Source organism: Anomaloglossus baeobatrachus, chromosome 9 (assembly GCF_048569485.1).
Source record: "Anomaloglossus baeobatrachus isolate aAnoBae1 chromosome 9, aAnoBae1.hap1, whole genome shotgun sequence".
NCBI lineage: Eukaryota > Metazoa > Chordata > Amphibia > Anura > Aromobatidae > Anomaloglossus > Anomaloglossus baeobatrachus.
The window spans coordinates 165,960,749-165,977,693 of record NC_134361.1 but is presented as its reverse complement, the minus strand read 5'-3'; the positions used below and the strand labels follow the sequence as shown (position 1 = coordinate 165,977,693).

The following is a 16,945-nucleotide window of genomic DNA, read 5'->3' as shown; positions in this document are numbered from 1 at the left end:
TTTTTCTGTAGTCTGCCTGTTGATGTATTTTCCGTTTGAACTGTGCACAACATGAAGAGACGGAACACTGGCGGCTTGTCACAATGCCCCCGCTGACATCACAATAGCGCTGCTGCCTAGAAAACAAGCTGCGCAGCAGAAGTTGTTCTTTGGGTGGGAGGGTGGGCTAGTGTAAGGAGGGGGCAAGCTCTTTTTTTCCCGGGTGGTAGGGGGATGACAGGAGAAGGGATGCGGGTGGTGAGAAGGGTACAGAGGGCAGGGTTTGGGGGCTGGGAAGGAAAGGGAAAAGATTAGGGTTTGGGGATGATGAAAGGGCTTTCTACGGGTAAGGATGGCAAAGGGTGGCAGTGACGGAAAGTCAGGCAACCTGTCCTGTCCGTCTTTTTGTATCGTGAATTGGAAAGACTGCAAGGGGGAGGGGAGTTGCTTGCGCCCTAAAGGAGGAGTTATTCAGATTCATTGCAGTGGGGGGCGGCGGCTGCAAAACGCACCATTCTTCTTGTTTTTGCTCTGCAAAGCAGCCTTTTCAAGGGTTGGCTTGGGTGACAAAATGTCTTCTGTAGGCGTGGGTTTGTCTCCCTCTCGCTCTCTCTCCCTAAGATGTGTCCAGCATAGGCCAGGGTGCCACTCGAGGCCCAAACCAATTCTGGTTATCGCTTCTCGGCCTTTTGGCTAAGATCAAGTGTAGTATCTGTTCTTATCAGTTTAATATCTGATACGTCCCCTATCTGGGGACCATATATTAAATGGATTTTTAGAACAGGGAGATGGAAAAAGAGCTTGCTCTGTCCACTCCACGCATTGACCTGGTATTGCAGTACCTCCAGGACCGGTGCACCCCTTCTTAACCCAGTTTCCAAAAGCAGAACTCAATTCACCTGATTCATATTAGCCCGGTTTAATGAATTGGAAGAAAGCATACGTCTTCATATGCACCTCAATTTGGCCCATTCACTTTTCACACTTCCTTCTTTTGTTTTTTATCTTTCACACTTTTGACTTTCTTTATTCATCCAAATAGCAAACTCATCACCACTCAACCTGACCAACTCGGCTATGTCCCGTGCTGCAGTTCTCTGTCTTATCTAGATCATTTGCAATTGAATGGAATAGATCCCTTTTGGACAAAGTGGATTCACCTGCTGCTGCAGTGACCACAGGTGTGATAAGATCTAGAATTGGCATCTGGTGCGATCTCTCCGCTTCCACTCCAAAGAAAGTTACCTGTTTATTCCTATCATGCATTGGTTTTTGGGGTTTTCTTTGAGTAATGATGATCTCTTTAGTAGTCTGTTGGCGCCCTCTCCTGGAGGAATAGTTTGCTTGCTCTTGGACATTCTAAAAGAGAGGTCATGATAGACATTGAGCTTCTGAGCTCAATTGGGGACAGTCATGGGTGATGAATGTTTGCAACCTGCTGCAAAGCCTCATACCGCAATATAAGGAACGTCAAATACTAAGAAAGGGCGGCCTATGAAAGAATTACTACTTTCAATAAGTACACTTAAACGGCTAATTGGGAATAGAAAAACTGTAAAAAGCCCTCTGAGAAAGCCCCCCTCTAACCTTTGATAGTAAGTTTTTCTGTAGTCTGCCTGTTGATGTATTTTCCGTTTGAACTGTGCACAACATGAAGAGACGGAACACTGGCGGCTTGTCACATTGCCCCCGCTGACATCACAATAGCGCTGCTGCCTAGAAAACAAGCTGCGCAGCAGAAGTTGTTCTTTGGGTGGGAGGGTGGGCTAGTGTAAGGAGGGGGCAAGCTCTTTTTTTCCCGGGTGGTAGGGGGATGACAGGAGAAGGGATGCGGGTGGTGAGAAGGGTACAGAGGGCAGGGTTTGGGGGCTGGGAAGGAAAGGGAAAAGATTAGGGTTTGGGGATGATGAAAGGGCTTTCTACGGGTAAGGATGGCAAAGGGTGGCAGTGACGGAAAGTCAGGCAACCTGTCCTGTCCGTCTTTTTGTATCGTGAATTGGAAAGACTGCAAGGGGGAGGGGAGTTGCTTGCGCCCTAAAGGAGGAGTTATTCAGATTCATTGCAGTGGGGGGCGGCGGCTGCAAAACGCACCATTCTTCTTGTTTTTGCTCTGCAAAGCAGCCTTTTCAAGGGTTGGCTTGGGTGACAAAATGTCTTCTGTAGGCGTGGGTTTGTCTCCCTCTCGCTCTCTCTCCCTAAGATGTGTCCGGCATAGGCCAGGGTGCCACTCGAGGCCCAAACCAATTCTGGTTATCGCTTCTCGGCCTTTTGGCTAAGATCAAGTGTAGTGTTGTTCGAAGAGGTGGTTTAAGCTCCAGGCCACCTTAGTACAATGATACAATGCACACTGGAAGGTTGCGCTTGCTAGTACTCTGGGTGGATAGTATATTCATCTAGAGGAAAACATGGCCCTACCAGGATCGAGGCTATTAGACTGAGTAAGGGTGGGGGGCTATGGTACAACGTGCCCCAGGACTGACGACCCTGGAGTGAGTCTGAGCTTGCTGGCTTGGGACCCCGGCAAGCCTTGGGCTCTGTAGCACACCGTACCTTGCCTTTTCATACTTTTTGAGCATATTACCCTATCCCGGCCTTCTGGCTAGGAAGGGACATTTTTATAATCCCAGTCGGAGGTCTGGTCAGCTTTGGGCTGAGAAACTAACACCCGGTTGGAGGTCTGGCTCAGCTTCGGCTGAGAAACCAACACCCGGTTGGAGGTCTGGGTCAGCTTCGGCTGAGAAACCAACACCCGGTTGGAGGTCCGGTTAGCCTTGGGCTGAGAAACCAACACCGGTTGACGGTCCGGGCAGTTTCGGCTGCGAAACCAACAACTAGTAGCTCTCTACTCCACTTGGGTAAGATGCCTGGGTGGACGCTGGGAGCAACGACAAGGCTCAACCAGGCTTCGGCTTGGGGGAGCACCGAAGATCCCTGACCCTTGCTGTGGCCTTCTGGCTCGGAGGGACGGGGTTGATTTTTGGGGACCCTCTCCTCACGGTGGGGTCCACACGAATCCTAGCCTTTGCACTGTTTTTGGTGTGACTTCGGTCATGCATTTTTTGTGGTGCTTTGGAAAGCTTCATTAAATCAAATCTGTTCTTATCAGTTTAATATCTGATACGTCCCCTATCTGGGGACCATATATTAAATGGATTTTTAGAACAGGGAGATGGAAAAAGAGCTTGCTCTGTCCACTCCACGCATTGACCTGGTATTGCAGTACCTCCAGGACCGGTGCACCCCTTCTTAACCCAGTTTCCAAAAGCAGAACTCAATTCACCTGATTCATATTAGCCCGGTTTAATGAATTGGAAGAAAGCATACGTCTTCATATGCACCTCAATTTGGCCCATTCACTTTTCACACTTCCTCCTTTTGTTTTTTATCTTTCACACTTTTGACTTTCTTTGTTCATCCAAATAGCAAACTCATCACCACTCAACCTGACCAACTCGGCTATGTCCCGTGCTGCAGTTCTCTGTCTTATCTAGATCATTTGCAATTGAATGGAATAGATCCCTTTTGGACAAAGTGGATTCACCTGCTGCTGCAGTGACCACAGGTGTGATAAGATCTAGAATTGGCATCTGGTGCGATCTCTCCGCTTCCACTCCAAAGAAAGTTACCTGTTTATTCCTATCATGCATTGGTTTTTGGGGTTTTCTTTGAGTAATGATGATCTCTTTAGTAGTCTGTTGGCGCCCTCTCCTGGAGGAATAGTTTGCTTGCTCTTGGACATTCTAAAAGAGAGGTCATGATAGACATTGAGCTTCTGAGCTCAATTGGGGACAGTCATGGGTGATGAATGTTTGCAACCTGCTGCAAAGCCTCATACCGCAATATAAGGAACGTCAAATACTAAGAAAGGGCGGCCTATGAAAGAATTACTACTTTCAATAAGTACACTTAAACGGCTAATTGGGAATAGAAAAACTGTAAAAAGCCCTCTGAGAAAGCCCCCCTCTAACCTTTGATAGTAAGTTTTTCTGTAGTCTGCCTGTTGATGTATTTTCCGTTTGAACTGTGCACAACATGAAGAGACGGAACACTGGCGGCTTGTCACAATGCCCCCGCTGACATCACAATAGCGCTGCTGCCTAGAAAACAAGCTGCGCAGCAGAAGTTGTTCTTTGGGTGGGAGGGTGGGCTAGTGTAAGGAGGGGGCAAGCTCTTTTTTTCCCGGGTGGTAGGGGGATGACAGGAGAAGGGATGCGGGTGGTGAGAAGGGTACAGAGGGCAGGGTTTGGGGGCTGGGAAGGAAAGGGAAAAGATTAGGGTTTGGGGATGATGAAAGGGCTTTCTACGGGTAAGGATGGCAAAGGGTGGCAGTGACGGAAAGTCAGGCAACCTGTCCTGTCCGTCTTTTTGTATCGTGAATTGGAAAGACTGCAAGGGGGAGGGGAGTTGCTTGCGCCCTAAAGGAGGAGTTATTCAGATTCATTGCAGTGGGGGGCGGCGGCTGCAAAACGCACCATTCTTCTTGTTTTTGCTCTGCAAAGCAGCCTTTTCAAGGGTTGGCTTGGGTGACAAAATGTCTTCTGTAGGCGTGGGTTTGTCTCCCTCTCGCTCTCTCTCCCTAAGATGTGTCCGGCATAGGCCAGGGTGCCACTCGAGGCCCAAACCAATTCTGGTTATCGCTTCTCGGCCTTTTGGCTAAGATCAAGTGTAGTATCTGTTCTTATCAGTTTAATATCTGATACGTCCCCTATCTGGGGACCATATATTAAATGGATTTTTAGAACAGGGAGATGGAAAAAGAGCTTGCTCTGTCCACTCCACGCATTGACCTGGTATTGCAGTACCTCCAGGACCGGTGCACCCCTTCTTAACCCAGTTTCCAAAAGCAGAACTCAATTCACCTGATTCATATTAGCCCGGTTTAATGAATTGGAAGAAAGCATACGTCTTCATATGCACCTCAATTTGGCCCATTCACTTTTCACACTTCCTCCTTTTGTTTTTTATCTTTCACACTTTTGACTTTCTTTATTCATCCAAATAGCAAACTCATCACCACTCAACCTGACCAACTCGGCTGTGTCCCGTGCTGCAGTTCTCTGTCTTATCTAGATCATTTGCAATTGAATGGAATAGATCCCTTTTGGACAAAGTGGATTCACCTGCTGCTGCAGTGACCACAGGTGTGATAAGATCTAGAATTGGCATCTGGTGCGATCTCTCCGCTTCCACTCCAAAGAAAGTTACCTGTTTATTCCTATCATGCATTGGTTTTTGGGGTTTTCTTTGAGTAATGATGATCTCTTTAGTAGTCTGTTGGCGCCCTCTCCTGGAGGAATAGTTTGCTTGCTCTTGGACATTCTAAAAGAGAGGTCATGATAGACATTGAGCTTCTGAGCTCAATTGGGGACAGTCATGGGTGATGAATGTTTGCAACCTGCTGCAAAGCCTCATACCGCAATATAAGGAACGTCAAATACTAAGAAAGGGCGGCCTATGAAAGAATTACTACTTTCAATAAGTACACTTAAACGGCTAATTGGGAATAGAAAAACTGTAAAAAGCCCTCTGAGAAAGCCCCCCTCTAACCTTTGATAGTAAGTTTTTCTGTAGTCTGCCTGTTGATGTATTTTCCGTTTGAACTGTGCACAACATGAAGAGACGGAACACTGGCGGCTTGTCACAATGCCCCCGCTGACATCACAATAGCGCTGCTGCCTAGAAAACAAGCTGCGCAGCAGAAGTTGTTCTTTGGGTGGGAGGGTGGGCTAGTGTAAGGAGGGGGCAAGCTCTTTTTTTCCCGGGTGGTAGGGGGATGACAGGAGAAGGGATGCGGGTGGTGAGAAGGGTACAGAGGGCAGGGTTTGGGGGCTGGGAAGGAAAGGGAAAAGATTAGGGTTTGGGGATGATGAAAGGGCTTTCTACGGGTAAGGATGGCAAAGGGTGGCAGTGACGGAAAGTCAGGCAACCTGTCCTGTCCGTCTTTTTGTATCGTGAATTGGAAAGACTGCAAGGGGGAGGGGAGTTGCTTGCGCCCTAAAGGAGGAGTTATTCAGATTCATTGCAGTGGGGGGCGGCGGCTGCAAAACGCACCATTCTTCTTGTTTTTGCTCTGCAAAGCAGCCTTTTCAAGGGTTGGCTTGGGTGACAAAATGTCTTCTGTAGGCGTGGGTTTGTCTCCCTCTCGCTCTCTCTCCCTAAGATGTGTCCAGCATAGGCCAGGGTGCCACTCGAGGCCCAAACCAATTCTGGTTATCGCTTCTCGGCCTTTTGGCTAAGATCAAGTGTAGTATCTGTTCTTATCAGTTTAATATCTGATACGTCCCCTATCTGGGGACCATATATTAAATGGATTTTTAGAACAGGGAGATGGAAAAAGAGCTTGCTCTGTCCACTCCACGCATTGACCTGGTATTGCAGTACCTCCAGGACCGGTGCACCCCTTCTTAACCCAGTTTCCAAAAGCAGAACTCAATTCACCTGATTCATATTAGCCCGGTTTAATGAATTGGAAGAAAGCATACGTCTTCATATGCACCTCAATTTGGCCCATTCACTTTTCACACTTCCTCCTTTTGTTTTTTATCTTTCACACTTTTGACTTTCTTTATTCATCCAAATAGCAAACTCATCACCACTCAACCTGACCAACTCGGCTATGTCCCGTGCTGCAGTTCTCTGTCTTATCTAGATCATTTGCAATTGAATGGAATAGATCCCTTTTGGACAAAGTGGATTCACCTGCTGCTGCAGTGACCACAGGTGTGATAAGATCTAGAATTGGCATCTGGTGCGATCTCTCCGCTTCCACTCCAAAGAAAGTTACCTGTTTATTCCTATCATGCATTGGTTTTTGGGGTTTTCTTTGAGTAATGATGATCTCTTTAGTAGTCTGTTGGCGCCCTCTCCTGGAGGAATAGTTTGCTTGCTCTTGGACATTCTAAAAGAGAGGTCATGATAGACATTGAGCTTCTGAGCTCAATTGGGGACAGTCATGGGTGATGAATGTTTGCAACCTGCTGCAAAGCCTCATACCGCAATATAAGGAACGTCAAATACTAAGAAAGGGCGGCCTATGAAAGAATTACTACTTTCAATAAGTACACTTAAACGGCTAATTGGGAATAGAAAAACTGTAAAAAGCCCTCTGAGAAAGCCCCCCTCTAACCTTTGATAGTAAGTTTTTCTGTAGTCTGCCTGTTGATGTATTTTCCGTTTGAACTGTGCACAACATGAAGAGACGGAACACTGGCGGCTTGTCACAATGCCCCCGCTGACATCACAATAGCGCTGCTGCCTAGAAAACAAGCTGCGCAGCAGAAGTTGTTCTTTGGGTGGGAGGGTGGGCTAGTGTAAGGAGGGGGCAAGCTCTTTTTTTCCCGGGTGGTAGGGGGATGACAGGAGAAGGGATGCGGGTGGTGAGAAGGGTACAGAGGGCAGGGTTTGGGGGCTGGGAAGGAAAGGGAAAAGATTAGGGTTTGGGGATGATGAAAGGGCTTTCTACGGGTAAGGATGGCAAAGGGTGGCAGTGACGGAAAGTCAGGCAACCTGTCCTGTCCGTCTTTTTGTATCGTGAATTGGAAAGACTGCAAGGGGGAGGGGAGTTGCTTGCGCCCTAAAGGAGGAGTTATTCAGATTCATTGCAGTGGGGGGCGGCGGCTGCAAAACGCACCATTCTTCTTGTTTTTGCTCTGCAAAGCAGCCTTTTCAAGGGTTGGCTTGGGTGACAAAATGTCTTCTGTAGGCGTGGGTTTGTCTCCCTCTCGCTCTCTCTCCCTAAGATGTGTCCGGCATAGGCCAGGGTGCCACTCGAGGCCCAAACCAATTCTGGTTATCGCTTCTCGGCCTTTTGGCTAAGATCAAGTGTAGTATCTGTTCTTATCAGTTTAATATCTGATACGTCCCCTATCTGGGGACCATATATTAAATGGATTTTTAGAACAGGGAGATGGAAAAAGAGCTTGCTCTGTCCACTCCACGCATTGACCTGGTATTGCAGTACCTCCAGGACCGGTGCACCCCTTCTTAACCCAGTTTCCAAAAGCAGAACTCAATTCACCTGATTCATATTAGCCCGGTTTAATGAATTGGAAGAAAGCATACGTCTTCATATGCACCTCAATTTGGCCCATTCACTTTTCACACTTCCTTCTTTTGTTTTTTATCTTTCACACTTTTGACTTTCTTTATTCATCCAAATAGCAAACTCATCACCACTCAACCTGACCAACTCGGCTATGTCCCGTGCTGCAGTTCTCTGTCTTATCTAGATCATTTGCAATTGAATGGAATAGATCCCTTTTGGACAAAGTGGATTCACCTGCTGCTGCAGTGACCACAGGTGTGATAAGATCTAGAATTGGCATCTGGTGCGATCTCTCCGCTTCCACTCCAAAGAAAGTTACCTGTTTATTCCTATCATGCATTGGTTTTTGGGGTTTTCTTTGAGTAATGATGATCTCTTTAGTAGTCTGTTGGCGCCCTCTCCTGGAGGAATAGTTTGCTTGCTCTTGGACATTCTAAAAGAGAGGTCATGATAGACATTGAGCTTCTGAGCTCAATTGGGGACAGTCATGGGTGATGAATGTTTGCAACCTGCTGCAAAGCCTCATACCGCAATATAAGGAACGTCAAATACTAAGAAAGGGCGGCCTATGAAAGAATTACTACTTTCAATAAGTACACTTAAACGGCTAATTGGGAATAGAAAAACTGTAAAAAGCCCTCTGAGAAAGCCCCCCTCTAACCTTTGATAGTAAGTTTTTCTGTAGTCTGCCTGTTGATGTATTTTCCGTTTGAACTGTGCACAACATGAAGAGACGGAACACTGGCGGCTTGTCACATTGCCCCCGCTGACATCACAATAGCGCTGCTGCCTAGAAAACAAGCTGCGCAGCAGAAGTTGTTCTTTGGGTGGGAGGGTGGGCTAGTGTAAGGAGGGGGCAAGCTCTTTTTTTCCCGGGTGGTAGGGGGATGACAGGAGAAGGGATGCGGGTGGTGAGAAGGGTACAGAGGGCAGGGTTTGGGGGCTGGGAAGGAAAGGGAAAAGATTAGGGTTTGGGGATGATGAAAGGGCTTTCTACGGGTAAGGATGGCAAAGGGTGGCAGTGACGGAAAGTCAGGCAACCTGTCCTGTCCGTCTTTTTGTATCGTGAATTGGAAAGACTGCAAGGGGGAGGGGAGTTGCTTGCGCCCTAAAGGAGGAGTTATTCAGATTCATTGCAGTGGGGGGCGGCGGCTGCAAAACGCACCATTCTTCTTGTTTTTGCTCTGCAAAGCAGCCTTTTCAAGGGTTGGCTTGGGTGACAAAATGTCTTCTGTAGGCGTGGGTTTGTCTCCCTCTCGCTCTCTCTCCCTAAGATGTGTCCGGCATAGGCCAGGGTGCCACTCGAGGCCCAAACCAATTCTGGTTATCGCTTCTCGGCCTTTTGGCTAAGATCAAGTGTAGTGTTGTTCGAAGAGGTGGTTTAAGCTCCAGGCCACCTTAGTACAATGATACAATGCACACTGGAAGGTTGCGCTTGCTAGTACTCTGGGTGGATAGTATATTCATCTAGAGGAAAACATGGCCCTACCAGGATCGAGGCTATTAGACTGAGTAAGGGTGGGGGGCTATGGTACAACGTGCCCCAGGACTGACGACCCTGGAGTGAGTCTGAGCTTGCTGGCTTGGGACCCCGGCAAGCCTTGGGCTCTGTAGCACACCGTACCTTGCCTTTTCATACTTTTTGAGCATATTACCCTATCCCGGCCTTCTGGCTAGGAAGGGACATTTTTATAATCCCAGTCGGAGGTCTGGTCAGCTTTGGGCTGAGAAACTAACACCCGGTTGGAGGTCTGGCTCAGCTTCGGCTGAGAAACCAACACCCGGTTGGAGGTCTGGGTCAGCTTCGGCTGAGAAACCAACACCCGGTTGGAGGTCCGGTTAGCCTTGGGCTGAGAAACCAACACCGGTTGACGGTCCGGGCAGTTTCGGCTGCGAAACCAACAACTAGTAGCTCTCTACTCCACTTGGGTAAGATGCCTGGGTGGACGCTGGGAGCAACGACAAGGCTCAACCAGGCTTCGGCTTGGGGGAGCACCGAAGATCCCTGACCCTTGCTGTGGCCTTCTGGCTCGGAGGGACGGGGTTGATTTTTGGGGACCCTCTCCTCACGGTGGGGTCCACACGAATCCTAGCCTTTGCACTGTTTTTGGTGTGACTTCGGTCATGCATTTTTTGTGGTGCTTTGGAAAGCTTCATTAAATCAAATCTGTTCTTATCAGTTTAATATCTGATACGTCCCCTATCTGGGGACCATATATTAAATGGATTTTTAGAACAGGGAGATGGAAAAAGAGCTTGCTCTGTCCACTCCACGCATTGACCTGGTATTGCAGTACCTCCAGGACCGGTGCACCCCTTCTTAACCCAGTTTCCAAAAGCAGAACTCAATTCACCTGATTCATATTAGCCCGGTTTAATGAATTGGAAGAAAGCATACGTCTTCATATGCACCTCAATTTGGCCCATTCACTTTTCACACTTCCTCCTTTTGTTTTTTATCTTTCACACTTTTGACTTTCTTTGTTCATCCAAATAGCAAACTCATCACCACTCAACCTGACCAACTCGGCTATGTCCCGTGCTGCAGTTCTCTGTCTTATCTAGATCATTTGCAATTGAATGGAATAGATCCCTTTTGGACAAAGTGGATTCACCTGCTGCTGCAGTGACCACAGGTGTGATAAGATCTAGAATTGGCATCTGGTGCGATCTCTCCGCTTCCACTCCAAAGAAAGTTACCTGTTTATTCCTATCATGCATTGGTTTTTGGGGTTTTCTTTGAGTAATGATGATCTCTTTAGTAGTCTGTTGGCGCCCTCTCCTGGAGGAATAGTTTGCTTGCTCTTGGACATTCTAAAAGAGAGGTCATGATAGACATTGAGCTTCTGAGCTCAATTGGGGACAGTCATGGGTGATGAATGTTTGCAACCTGCTGCAAAGCCTCATACCGCAATATAAGGAACGTCAAATACTAAGAAAGGGCGGCCTATGAAAGAATTACTACTTTCAATAAGTACACTTAAACGGCTAATTGGGAATAGAAAAACTGTAAAAAGCCCTCTGAGAAAGCCCCCCTCTAACCTTTGATAGTAAGTTTTTCTGTAGTCTGCCTGTTGATGTATTTTCCGTTTGAACTGTGCACAACATGAAGAGACGGAACACTGGCGGCTTGTCACAATGCCCCCGCTGACATCACAATAGCGCTGCTGCCTAGAAAACAAGCTGCGCAGCAGAAGTTGTTCTTTGGGTGGGAGGGTGGGCTAGTGTAAGGAGGGGGCAAGCTCTTTTTTTCCCGGGTGGTAGGGGGATGACAGGAGAAGGGATGCGGGTGGTGAGAAGGGTACAGAGGGCAGGGTTTGGGGGCTGGGAAGGAAAGGGAAAAGATTAGGGTTTGGGGATGATGAAAGGGCTTTCTACGGGTAAGGATGGCAAAGGGTGGCAGTGACGGAAAGTCAGGCAACCTGTCCTGTCCGTCTTTTTGTATCGTGAATTGGAAAGACTGCAAGGGGGAGGGGAGTTGCTTGCGCCCTAAAGGAGGAGTTATTCAGATTCATTGCAGTGGGGGGCGGCGGCTGCAAAACGCACCATTCTTCTTGTTTTTGCTCTGCAAAGCAGCCTTTTCAAGGGTTGGCTTGGGTGACAAAATGTCTTCTGTAGGCGTGGGTTTGTCTCCCTCTCGCTCTCTCTCCCTAAGATGTGTCCGGCATAGGCCAGGGTGCCACTCGAGGCCCAAACCAATTCTGGTTATCGCTTCTCGGCCTTTTGGCTAAGATCAAGTGTAGTATCTGTTCTTATCAGTTTAATATCTGATACGTCCCCTATCTGGGGACCATATATTAAATGGATTTTTAGAACAGGGAGATGGAAAAAGAGCTTGCTCTGTCCACTCCACGCATTGACCTGGTATTGCAGTACCTCCAGGACCGGTGCACCCCTTCTTAACCCAGTTTCCAAAAGCAGAACTCAATTCACCTGATTCATATTAGCCCGGTTTAATGAATTGGAAGAAAGCATACGTCTTCATATGCACCTCAATTTGGCCCATTCACTTTTCACACTTCCTCCTTTTGTTTTTTATCTTTCACACTTTTGACTTTCTTTATTCATCCAAATAGCAAACTCATCACCACTCAACCTGACCAACTCGGCTGTGTCCCGTGCTGCAGTTCTCTGTCTTATCTAGATCATTTGCAATTGAATGGAATAGATCCCTTTTGGACAAAGTGGATTCACCTGCTGCTGCAGTGACCACAGGTGTGATAAGATCTAGAATTGGCATCTGGTGCGATCTCTCCGCTTCCACTCCAAAGAAAGTTACCTGTTTATTCCTATCATGCATTGGTTTTTGGGGTTTTCTTTGAGTAATGATGATCTCTTTAGTAGTCTGTTGGCGCCCTCTCCTGGAGGAATAGTTTGCTTGCTCTTGGACATTCTAAAAGAGAGGTCATGATAGACATTGAGCTTCTGAGCTCAATTGGGGACAGTCATGGGTGATGAATGTTTGCAACCTGCTGCAAAGCCTCATACCGCAATATAAGGAACGTCAAATACTAAGAAAGGGCGGCCTATGAAAGAATTACTACTTTCAATAAGTACACTTAAACGGCTAATTGGGAATAGAAAAACTGTAAAAAGCCCTCTGAGAAAGCCCCCCTCTAACCTTTGATAGTAAGTTTTTCTGTAGTCTGCCTGTTGATGTATTTTCCGTTTGAACTGTGCACAACATGAAGAGACGGAACACTGGCGGCTTGTCACAATGCCCCCGCTGACATCACAATAGCGCTGCTGCCTAGAAAACAAGCTGCGCAGCAGAAGTTGTTCTTTGGGTGGGAGGGTGGGCTAGTGTAAGGAGGGGGCAAGCTCTTTTTTTCCCGGGTGGTAGGGGGATGACAGGAGAAGGGATGCGGGTGGTGAGAAGGGTACAGAGGGCAGGGTTTGGGGGCTGGGAAGGAAAGGGAAAAGATTAGGGTTTGGGGATGATGAAAGGGCTTTCTACGGGTAAGGATGGCAAAGGGTGGCAGTGACGGAAAGTCAGGCAACCTGTCCTGTCCGTCTTTTTGTATCGTGAATTGGAAAGACTGCAAGGGGGAGGGGAGTTGCTTGCGCCCTAAAGGAGGAGTTATTCAGATTCATTGCAGTGGGGGGCGGCGGCTGCAAAACGCACCATTCTTCTTGTTTTTGCTCTGCAAAGCAGCCTTTTCAAGGGTTGGCTTGGGTGACAAAATGTCTTCTGTAGGCGTGGGTTTGTCTCCCTCTCGCTCTCTCTCCCTAAGATGTGTCCAGCATAGGCCAGGGTGCCACTCGAGGCCCAAACCAATTCTGGTTATCGCTTCTCGGCCTTTTGGCTAAGATCAAGTGTAGTATCTGTTCTTATCAGTTTAATATCTGATACGTCCCCTATCTGGGGACCATATATTAAATGGATTTTTAGAACAGGGAGATGGAAAAAGAGCTTGCTCTGTCCACTCCACGCATTGACCTGGTATTGCAGTACCTCCAGGACCGGTGCACCCCTTCTTAACCCAGTTTCCAAAAGCAGAACTCAATTCACCTGATTCATATTAGCCCGGTTTAATGAATTGGAAGAAAGCATACGTCTTCATATGCACCTCAATTTGGCCCATTCACTTTTCACACTTCCTCCTTTTGTTTTTTATCTTTCACACTTTTGACTTTCTTTATTCATCCAAATAGCAAACTCATCACCACTCAACCTGACCAACTCGGCTATGTCCCGTGCTGCAGTTCTCTGTCTTATCTAGATCATTTGCAATTGAATGGAATAGATCCCTTTTGGACAAAGTGGATTCACCTGCTGCTGCAGTGACCACAGGTGTGATAAGATCTAGAATTGGCATCTGGTGCGATCTCTCCGCTTCCACTCCAAAGAAAGTTACCTGTTTATTCCTATCATGCATTGGTTTTTGGGGTTTTCTTTGAGTAATGATGATCTCTTTAGTAGTCTGTTGGCGCCCTCTCCTGGAGGAATAGTTTGCTTGCTCTTGGACATTCTAAAAGAGAGGTCATGATAGACATTGAGCTTCTGAGCTCAATTGGGGACAGTCATGGGTGATGAATGTTTGCAACCTGCTGCAAAGCCTCATACCGCAATATAAGGAACGTCAAATACTAAGAAAGGGCGGCCTATGAAAGAATTACTACTTTCAATAAGTACACTTAAACGGCTAATTGGGAATAGAAAAACTGTAAAAAGCCCTCTGAGAAAGCCCCCCTCTAACCTTTGATAGTAAGTTTTTCTGTAGTCTGCCTGTTGATGTATTTTCCGTTTGAACTGTGCACAACATGAAGAGACGGAACACTGGCGGCTTGTCACAATGCCCCCGCTGACATCACAATAGCGCTGCTGCCTAGAAAACAAGCTGCGCAGCAGAAGTTGTTCTTTGGGTGGGAGGGTGGGCTAGTGTAAGGAGGGGGCAAGCTCTTTTTTTCCCGGGTGGTAGGGGGATGACAGGAGAAGGGATGCGGGTGGTGAGAAGGGTACAGAGGGCAGGGTTTGGGGGCTGGGAAGGAAAGGGAAAAGATTAGGGTTTGGGGATGATGAAAGGGCTTTCTACGGGTAAGGATGGCAAAGGGTGGCAGTGACGGAAAGTCAGGCAACCTGTCCTGTCCGTCTTTTTGTATCGTGAATTGGAAAGACTGCAAGGGGGAGGGGAGTTGCTTGCGCCCTAAAGGAGGAGTTATTCAGATTCATTGCAGTGGGGGGCGGCGGCTGCAAAACGCACCATTCTTCTTGTTTTTGCTCTGCAAAGCAGCCTTTTCAAGGGTTGGCTTGGGTGACAAAATGTCTTCTGTAGGCGTGGGTTTGTCTCCCTCTCGCTCTCTCTCCCTAAGATGTGTCCGGCATAGGCCAGGGTGCCACTCGAGGCCCAAACCAATTCTGGTTATCGCTTCTCGGCCTTTTGGCTAAGATCAAGTGTAGTATCTGTTCTTATCAGTTTAATATCTGATACGTCCCCTATCTGGGGACCATATATTAAATGGATTTTTAGAACAGGGAGATGGAAAAAGAGCTTGCTCTGTCCACTCCACGCATTGACCTGGTATTGCAGTACCTCCAGGAACGGTGCACCCCTTCTTAACCCAGTTTCCAAAAGCAGAACTCAATTCACCTGATTCATATTAGCCCGGTTTAATGAATTGGAAGAAAGCATACGTCTTCATATGCACCTCAATTTGGCCCATTCACTTTTCACACTTCCTCCTTTTGTTTTTTATCTTTCACACTTTTGACTTTCTTTATTCATCCAAATAGCAAACTCATCACCACTCAACCTGACCAACTCGGCTATGTCCCGTGCTGCAGTTCTCTGTCTTATCTAGATCATTTGCAATTGAATGGAATAGATCCCTTTTGGACAAAGTGGATTCACCTGCTGCTGCAGTGACCACAGGTGTGATAAGATCTAGAATTGGCATCTGGTGCGATCTCTCCGCTTCCACTCCAAAGAAAGTTACCTGTTTATTCCTATCATGCATTGGTTTTTGGGGTTTTCTTTGAGTAATGATGATCTCTTTAGTAGTCTGTTGGCGCCCTCTCCTGGAGGAATAGTTTGCTTGCTCTTGGACATTCTAAAAGAGAGGTCATGATAGACATTGAGCTTCTGAGCTCAATTGGGGACAGTCATGGGTGATGAATGTTTGCAACCTGCTGCAAAGCCTCATACCGCAATATAAGGAACGTCAAATACTAAGAAAGGGCGGCCTATGAAAGAATTACTACTTTCAATAAGTACACTTAAACGGCTAATTGGGAATAGAAAAACTGTAAAAAGCCCTCTGAGAAAGCCCCCCTCTAACCTTTGCTAGTAAGTTTTTCTGTAGTCTGCCTGTTGATGTATTTTCCGTTTGAACTTTGTACAACATGAAGAGACGGAACACTGGCGGCTTGTCACAATGCCCCCGCTGACATCACAATAGCGCTGCTGCCTAGAAAACAAGCTGCGCAGCAGAAGTTGTTCTTTGGGTGGGAGGGTGGGCTAGTGTAAGGAGGGGGCAAGCTCTTTTTTTCCCGGGTGGTAGGGGGATGACAGGAGAAGGGATGCGGGTGGTGAGAAGGGTACAGAGGGCAGGGTTTGGGGGCTGGGAAGGAAAGGGAAAAGATTAGGGTTTGGGGATGATGAAAGGGCTTTCTACAGGTAAGGATGGCAAAGGGTGGCAGTGACGGAAAGTCAGGCAACCTGTCCTGTCCGTCTTTTTGTATCGTGAATTGGAAAGACTGCAAGGGGGAGGGGAGTTGCTTGCGCCCTAAAGGAGGAGTTATTCAGATTCATTGCAGTGGGGGGCGGCGGCTGCAAAACGCACCATTCTTCTTGTTTTTGCTCTGCAAAGCAGCCTTTTCAAGGGTTGGCTTGGGTGACAAAATGTCTTCTGTAGGCGTGGGTTTGTCTCCCTCTCGCTCTCTCTCCCTAAGATGTGTCCGGCATAGGCCAGGGTGCCACTCGAGGCCCAAACCAATTCTGGTTATCGCTTCTCGGCCTTTTGGCTAAGATCAAGTGTAGTATCTGTTCTTATCAGTTTAATATCTGATACGTCCCCTATCTGGGGACCATATATTAAATGGATTTTTAGAACAGGGAGATGGAAAAAGAGTTTGCTCTGTCCACTCCACGCATTGACCTGGTATTGCAGTACCTCCAGGACCGGTGCACCCCTTCTTAACCCAGTTTCCAAAAGCAGAACTCAATTCACCTGATTCATATTAGCCCGGTTTAATGAATTGGAAGAAAGCATACGTCTTCATATGCACCTCAATTTGGCCCATTCACTTTTCACACTTCCTCCTTTTGTTTTTTATCTTTCACACTTTTGACTTTCTTTATTCATCCAAATAGCAAACTCATCACCACTCAACCTGACCAACTCGGCTATGTCCCGTGCTGCAGTTCTCTGTCTTATCTAGATCATTTGCAATTGAATGGAATAGATCCCTTTTGGACAAAG

At 47.3% G+C, this 16,945-nt stretch overlaps 10 non-coding genes across 10 annotated transcripts; all 10 read left to right on the top strand.

Annotated features, from left to right (window-relative positions):
- Positions 1–652: 652 nt before the first annotated feature.
- On the top strand, positions 653–843 carry LOC142252796 (U2 spliceosomal RNA). The gene has a single exon (XR_012726163.1). It is a non-coding gene; the product is annotated as a U2 spliceosomal RNA (small nuclear RNA).
- A 2,186-nt stretch (positions 844–3,029) lies between these two features.
- On the top strand, positions 3,030–3,224 carry LOC142253265 (U2 spliceosomal RNA). The gene has a single exon (XR_012726575.1). It is a non-coding gene; the product is annotated as a U2 spliceosomal RNA (small nuclear RNA).
- Positions 3,225–4,612: 1,388 nt separating this feature from the next.
- Positions 4,613–4,803, top strand: LOC142252794 (U2 spliceosomal RNA). The gene has a single exon (XR_012726161.1). It is a non-coding gene; the product is annotated as a U2 spliceosomal RNA (small nuclear RNA).
- A 1,388-nt stretch (positions 4,804–6,191) lies between these two features.
- Positions 6,192–6,382, top strand: LOC142252793 (U2 spliceosomal RNA). Its single transcript, XR_012726160.1, has one exon. It is a non-coding gene; the product is annotated as a U2 spliceosomal RNA (small nuclear RNA).
- Positions 6,383–7,770: 1,388 nt separating this feature from the next.
- LOC142252792 (U2 spliceosomal RNA) lies at positions 7,771–7,961 on the top strand. Its single transcript, XR_012726159.1, has one exon. It is a non-coding gene; the product is annotated as a U2 spliceosomal RNA (small nuclear RNA).
- Positions 7,962–10,147: 2,186 nt separating this feature from the next.
- LOC142253264 (U2 spliceosomal RNA) lies at positions 10,148–10,342 on the top strand. The gene has a single exon (XR_012726574.1). It is a non-coding gene; the product is annotated as a U2 spliceosomal RNA (small nuclear RNA).
- Positions 10,343–11,730: 1,388 nt separating this feature from the next.
- Positions 11,731–11,921, top strand: LOC142252791 (U2 spliceosomal RNA). The gene has a single exon (XR_012726158.1). It is a non-coding gene; the product is annotated as a U2 spliceosomal RNA (small nuclear RNA).
- Positions 11,922–13,309: 1,388 nt separating this feature from the next.
- LOC142252790 (U2 spliceosomal RNA) lies at positions 13,310–13,500 on the top strand. Its single transcript, XR_012726157.1, has one exon. It is a non-coding gene; the product is annotated as a U2 spliceosomal RNA (small nuclear RNA).
- Positions 13,501–14,888: 1,388 nt separating this feature from the next.
- Positions 14,889–15,079, top strand: LOC142252425 (U2 spliceosomal RNA). Its single transcript, XR_012725803.1, has one exon. It is a non-coding gene; the product is annotated as a U2 spliceosomal RNA (small nuclear RNA).
- Positions 15,080–16,467: 1,388 nt separating this feature from the next.
- Positions 16,468–16,658, top strand: LOC142252909 (U2 spliceosomal RNA). The gene has a single exon (XR_012726271.1). It is a non-coding gene; the product is annotated as a U2 spliceosomal RNA (small nuclear RNA).
- Positions 16,659–16,945: the final 287 nt, after the last annotated feature.